This window comes from Sceloporus occidentalis, unplaced genomic scaffold (assembly GCF_023333645.1).
Source record: "Sceloporus occidentalis isolate IW3139 unplaced genomic scaffold, rSceOcc1.0.p SCAF_20, whole genome shotgun sequence".
Classification (NCBI taxonomy): Eukaryota; Metazoa; Chordata; class Lepidosauria; order Squamata; family Phrynosomatidae; genus Sceloporus; species Sceloporus occidentalis.
In genome coordinates this window covers 7,887,885-7,894,335 of record NW_028317000.1, presented here as the reverse complement: position 1 = coordinate 7,894,335, position 6,451 = coordinate 7,887,885, and the positions used below count along the sequence as shown (strand labels likewise).

At 42.8% G+C, this 6,451-nt stretch overlaps 1 long non-coding RNA gene across 2 annotated transcripts; it reads left to right on the top strand.

Moving 5' to 3' along the window:
- Positions 1-807: 807 nt before the first annotated feature.
- Positions 808-6,156, top strand: LOC149301883 (uncharacterized). 2 transcript variants are annotated; one of them, XR_016272151.1, is made up of 4 exons: positions 808-1,386; positions 2,125-2,223; positions 4,644-4,779; positions 5,943-6,156. It is a non-coding gene; the product is annotated as an uncharacterized LOC149301883 (long non-coding RNA). The 2 variants fall into 2 exon arrangements; XR_016272150.1 differs by having other exon boundaries at positions 808-2,223.
- Positions 6,157-6,451: the final 295 nt, after the last annotated feature.

The window sequence follows — 6,451 nt, the reverse complement described above, 5'->3', positions numbered from 1 at the left end:
ACTTCCCTTGATCTAGACACTATACTGATATATATTGATGCAGCCTAAAATCGCATTGGCCTTGTTAGCTGCCGCATCTCACTGTTGACTCATGTTCAATTTGTGGTCTACTTGGAAATACTGTAATAGGTAAGCAACCTGTCCTCCTCCGTGTTGAATTTCATCTCGGCCTCAGAGGAAGCCATCAGGCAGACCCAGCAACATCAAGGTCTGCCTGAAGGAAGAGGCCCCTCCCTCTTCAACTGTCATCTCGGCCTCAGAGGGAGCCATCAGGCAGACCAGCAACATCAAGGTCTGCCTGAAGGAAGAAGCCCCTCCCTCTTCAACTGTCATTTCGGCCTCAGAGGGAGCCATCAGGCAGACCCAGCAACATCAAGGTCTGCCTGAAGGAAGAGGCCCCTCCCTCCTCAACTGTCATCTCGGCCTCAGAGGGAGCCATCAGGCAGACCCAGCAACATCAGGGACTGCCTGAAGGAAGAGGCCCCTCCCTCCTCAACTGTCATCTCGGCCTCAGAGGGAGCCATCAGGCAGACCAGCAACATCTTGGACTGCCTGAAGGAAGAGGCCCCTCCCTCCTCAACTGTCATCTCGGCCTCAGAGGGAGTCATCAGGCAGACCCAGCAACATCAGGGACTGCCTGAAGGAAGAGGCCCCTCCCTCCTCAACTGTCATCTCGGCCTCAGAGGGAGTCATCAGGCAGACCCAGCAACATCAGGGACTGCCTGAAGGAAGAGGCCCCTCCCTCCTCAACTGTCATCTCGGCCTCAGAGGGAGCCATCAGGCAGACCCAGCAACATCAGGGACTGCCTGAAGGAAGAGTCCCCTCCCTCCTCAACTGTCATCTCGGCCTCAGAGGGAGCCATCAGGCAGACCCAGCAACATCGGGGACTGCCTGAGAGCTGGTGGAGGACTACTTCTGCCGCTGCCCCCCCCCCCCATGTCACCTGGGAAGAAGCTCCCCAAAACTGCGGAGGACTATCTTGCCGCTGTGGTGGCTTTTTACCAGGGGGGAGGGGTCAGTGAGAGAGGGGTGTTTTTATGTATTCTTAATTGTTTTATTGATATTTGCTGTGAACCGCCCTGATCTATGGAAGGGCGGTATAAAAATAAAAAAATTATTATTATTTATTATTATTTTGGTAGCCTTGGTCCAGCTTCCCAGTTCAATCTCAGGATCTCAAGCCCTAACTGACTATTCCCTCAGGAACTCATGGAACCCAGTCCTCTCTTGGACTCAACTGTCAAATCCCAACTGCCAAAACCAACGCTCAGCTTCCCAGTTCAGGTCATCTTGAATAACTCTCACTATTTTTTTCAGGACTGTCCAAAGACTTCATCAACAACATATCAGGAGGCAGTAATATGAAGTCCTCAACATCTAAATTTGTAAGTTTTCGTGATATTTCCCTGAGAATATGTTGTTACATTTGGTGGTGTAACCTCATACTCCGCTCAGATGAATCATAGGAGATATGCCAAGGACGGAAGATAAAGTCCTGGGTGCCAACCATACCACAAACCAGTGTCAGACTATATTCCCACTATATTCTGCACTGGTCCGGCCTCATCCCATAGAATCATAGAGTTGGAAGAGACCCCAAGGGCCATCCAGTCCAACCCCATTCTGCCATGCAGGAAATCTCAGTCAATGCACCCAAAAAAGATGGCCACATCTGAACATTTGTACCTTAAATATACATTAACGCATCCAGCCTCTGTTTAAAGACCTCCAAAGGAGCAGACTCCACCACAGAGTTCTTGACACTTGTTGTAATCTCAAAATACACAGCTGCTTGACTGGGTCTATCCAAATGTTTCTCTTGGAAGAAATGTTCAGAGGGACTTGGCTTTTGTTGTTCTGGCTTAGTATGGATAGGAGCCCCGGTGGCGCAGGGGCTCAGTGCCTATACTGCAGCCACTCACTCAAAACCATAAGGTTGCGAGTTCAAGACCAGCAAAAAGGGCTCAAGCTTGACTCAGGCTCGCATCCTTCTGGTTGTTGGAACCAATTAGCTTACAGTTGTAAACTGGTTAGGCAGGTTGAAGCAGTATATAAATGACCATATTTGTTTGTTTGTTGTTAGCATGCATTATTATTTAGTGAATACATATCTTCCATTCCAGCTTCGCGTAGAGACAAATGAAGTCTACTTCCCAATACAGTACCAAGAAACGGAGAAAAGGACGGGTTTTTCTTTCACTATAGATCGTGAAACACCCCAGGTAAGTATTTTTAAAAACAATTACGAAAAAGTATGGAAAGAGGTGAAAAGAGAAATTAATAGATGGAAGAATTTAAAAATTTCCTGGATGGGTAAAATATCAGTAATTAAGATGGCCATACTCCCGAAAATAATGTATTTATTCCAAAATTTGCCAATTATTACAAATGAAATTCCTTTTTAAAAAATGGAATAAGGACCTGTCTGATTTTATCTGGAATGGTAAAAAACCGAGGATCAAGGTGAAATTACTATGTGATGCGGTCGAAAGAGGAGGTTTAGCCTTGCCACACCTAAAGCTCTATTATCAAGCCTCGGTACTAAGTTGGGTCCTAGACTGGATAAGATTGGAAAAGCTAAAGGTTTTGAATTTGGAATTTGCAGGCATGATATATGGTGCACATGGGTATTTTATTATATGACACAATTAAAGTTAACCAAGAATTCAACAACCATTTCATTAGGAAGTCACTTTTAAACGTATGGAAACCGATTTGGGTCCCTAAAATACCGCTCTGGGCCTCTATTAATGAAGCATTGTTTAAAAATGACAAAATGCCCTGCATAAAGTGGCCAACTTATGAAGATATTAATTACAGTGTTGGAAGGAAGACAAAGACGATTGAAAATGGAAATAGAACTTCTCAACGATGGGTACATTTGTAACTGTTTTTTGTATAGATGTTTAAGAGAAAAAATTATGACAGATCAAAAAGTAATAGGGATAAGGAAAGGTGATGTGGAGTTTGAAAAAATAATCAAAGAAGAAGGTAAACAGGAGATTTCTTGCATATATAAACTGATGCTCAAATATGATCTTGAACAAGAAATGGTGAAAACATGTATGACTGACTGGGCCAAGGATGTAGGACCAAATATTCCAATGGATCAATGGGAAAGAAACTGGACGGAAAGAATTAAATATACATTGAACCTGGACCTGAAAGAGAATCTAATAAAAATGCAGTATAGGTGGCATTTGACACCACACATATTAGCTAAAACCAACAAGACTTGTAATAATAAATGCTGGAAGTGTGGAAAGGAAGAAGGTACGTATTACTAGTGTTGGTGGCTATGTGAAAAGGCTTGTAAATTGTGGTCAGAAGTACACACCAAACTGGTAGAAACATTAAGGATAAATATTAATTAAGATCCCAAATTATATTTGTTGTCTATGATGAACCAAAATGAAGTAGAAAAGAAATATGGAAAACTCATTTTTTTATATGGTGTCCGCAGCCAGAACTTTATATGCGGGGGAATGGAAAAATATGGAGACGCCTACTATGGAGCAATCGCTGACGAAACTATATGACTATATGGAGCTGGAGTCGTTTAACTCTCTTATTAAAAGAGAAATCGCAGAATGAGTTTCTAGAAACATGGAACCCCTTTATAGAATTCATGAGGGCAAAGAAAGGGAAATACTATTGTATTTGATGAGTGTTTAAGTATAACAATAGAGGCAAGTATCGAAGAAGGCCATCATAAAGGAGGAACAAGTACGTTAACAGATCAAAGAGGTTTATCAGACATTTCAATTCCGGTATATCACTGAGAGAAGTCAAGTAGGACTTGGATGGCAGTAGAGACTATTAGTGGAATATAGGGTTAGTCAGAAATATTAAGGAAGTAAACAATATCAAGGTCGATATTATACCCTTAGATAAGGAAAGTGCAAATATGAAGAGAAGGTATTATTTATTCTGTTAAGACATGTAATATATAATATGTAAGAGGTGATGCAATATGTTTTATTTGGTGAGTGGGAAAATAATAAAGAACATATCGTGTGTGTGTGTGTGTGTGTGTATATATATATATGACATCCCTTCAAATATTTAAACAGGGCTATCATATCACCTCTTAACCTTCTTTTCTCCTGGCTAAACATCCCCAGCCATAGAATCATAGAGCTGGAAGAGACTGCAAGGGCCGTCCGGTCCAACCCCATTCTGCCATGCAGGAAATCTCACTCAGTGCACCCAAAAAAGATGGCCACATCTGCACATTTTTAGCTTAAATATACATTAACGCATCCAGCCTCTGTTTGAAGACCTCCAAAGGAGGAGACTCCACCACAGAGTGCTTGACACTTGTTGTAACCTCAAAATACACAGCTGCTTCATTGGGTCTATCCAAATATTGTTCTTGCAAGAAATGTTCAGAGGGACTTGGCTTTTGTTGTCCTGGCTTAGTATGGATAGGAGCCCCGGTGGCGCAGGGGCTCAGTGCCTATACTGCAGCCACTCACTCAAAACCATAAGGTTGCGAGTTCAAGACCAGCAAAAAGGGCTCAAGCTTGACTGAGGCTCGCATCCTTCTGGTTGTTGGGATGAATTAGCTTACAGTTGTAAACTGGTTAGGCGGTGCGAAGCAGTATATAACTGACCATTGTTGTTTTTCTGTTGTTACCAGGCATCATTATTTAGTGAATACATATCTTCCGTTCCAGCTGCAAGCGATGACAAATGAAACCTACTTTGTAATCAATTACGATGAAAAAGAAAACAGGACTAAATTTACCTTCACTATTGACCGTGAAACACCCCAGGTAGGTATTTTTATCTTCCAACTATATACCAATTATAGTTTCGTGAGGGCAAGGGTAAATGTAACTTTAGATGGACTTCCCAGACATCCTACTGCCACTTTTTTAGTGCAGACACTTGCTTTCTGCCACCTTGCTAGTGATGCCCAACCATCTCATTGCTGAGCACACATTGTCTCTTTTATATTCTATGTTAAAGAGGACACTTAACCCTAGACTACGTAACATTCTGGGCTGTGTCTGTCAGTGCCATAATCTTCAAATCATGGCTTTGAAAGGCTTTCTCAGGTCACTGCCCTTTTTTACTTCTTTCAGGATTCCTTGAATGATACTCCTTCAGGTTTTGAGGGTTTTATAAGCCCCCCTTTTCCGAGTACCAATGTCCTCACCTGTGCAGCCTCACATTGTTGCAAGCCTATGGCCCTTCATGTTGGCATCCATTCATCTCTTTAGATCAGCTTAGATCAGGTATACCATACCTTCTTGTTTCAGTATTGGTCTACTATTCCTATAATCGCTTACAGTAGTGAGCTTCCTTCACTTTCATGCCATCTACCTACTTGGTAGCTTTGGCAAAATCTCCATTGCCGAGAAGCCTGTGCTATTTAGATCAGGGTTTTTCCCTTGACCCTAGTTTTACATCTGCCATTTATTATGGACCAGGGGTAAACTGTTTGCAGAGAGATTTATTATGGACTGTCAAGGTTTACCTGCAGTTTGTGCAACATACGGTTAGCTGGTAACCTGTTTTTTCTGCCAATGGGCACGTTTCACCTGCATTGGTGACTGTTTCCACTAGGTCTCAGTATTGGATTTTCTCCTCGACTTTGTAGAGTCGTCATATCGGCGGGACAGTTTGTCCTCATGTTTGCATGCCCTTGGGTTTGGTTTCCCAAATGGTCGTGCCTCTCCTTCAGTCCTGCGCTGCTGCTTTGGCGTCCATGGAACACAGGGCTACCACCAAAATGCCTCTAGTAGCTCTAAGAAGGTTTTGACGTTTACTGCGCTGGCGCAGAATAACCCATTTGTGTGAATTTGCAGATGACCGCTCAAAGAAAGATGGTTAGAGGAAAGCAACCTGTCCTTCCCCAACTCCTGAGCTGTGGTGGGCTTCACAAGGGAAGATGCCCCAGACAAAACATCCCTCCTTTCTATGTTTTTTTCAGGAACACAGTCCCCCCGGAGAATGCAAAGACCGGTGGACAATGCGGCGGGAGGGCTGACCCTGCACTTAGCCCACCTTGGACCGTGAAGATTCACAGGTCACTCTTTGGAATGTCTGCTGTATTTGTACAATTGTACACTCTGTAAATTTAGGGCACAATCCCCCCTTCAAAGATTTTTATTAAACAACTTCCCTCTCCCTTACTGTGCCCCTGGTTACTTATCTTCTTCTACCAGCTCTTTACATTTATCATATCATTTCCCAAAACTTATTCTGCTCTCTTAATAGTAAACTTGCTGCTTTTTACAACCACCTGGTATTACAATATGTCAGTACTGGATACCATTCTCTCTCAGTTGTATCTATATCTTTATGATTAGAATAAGAGGTCAGTTTGTCCATTTCAATAATTTTTGAAAGCCTTACGTTCTTTTTTGGAAAGGAGAGTCCATGAATGCAATGATCCTTTTTGACACTCGCAGAATCATAGAACCGCAGGAATAGAAGGGG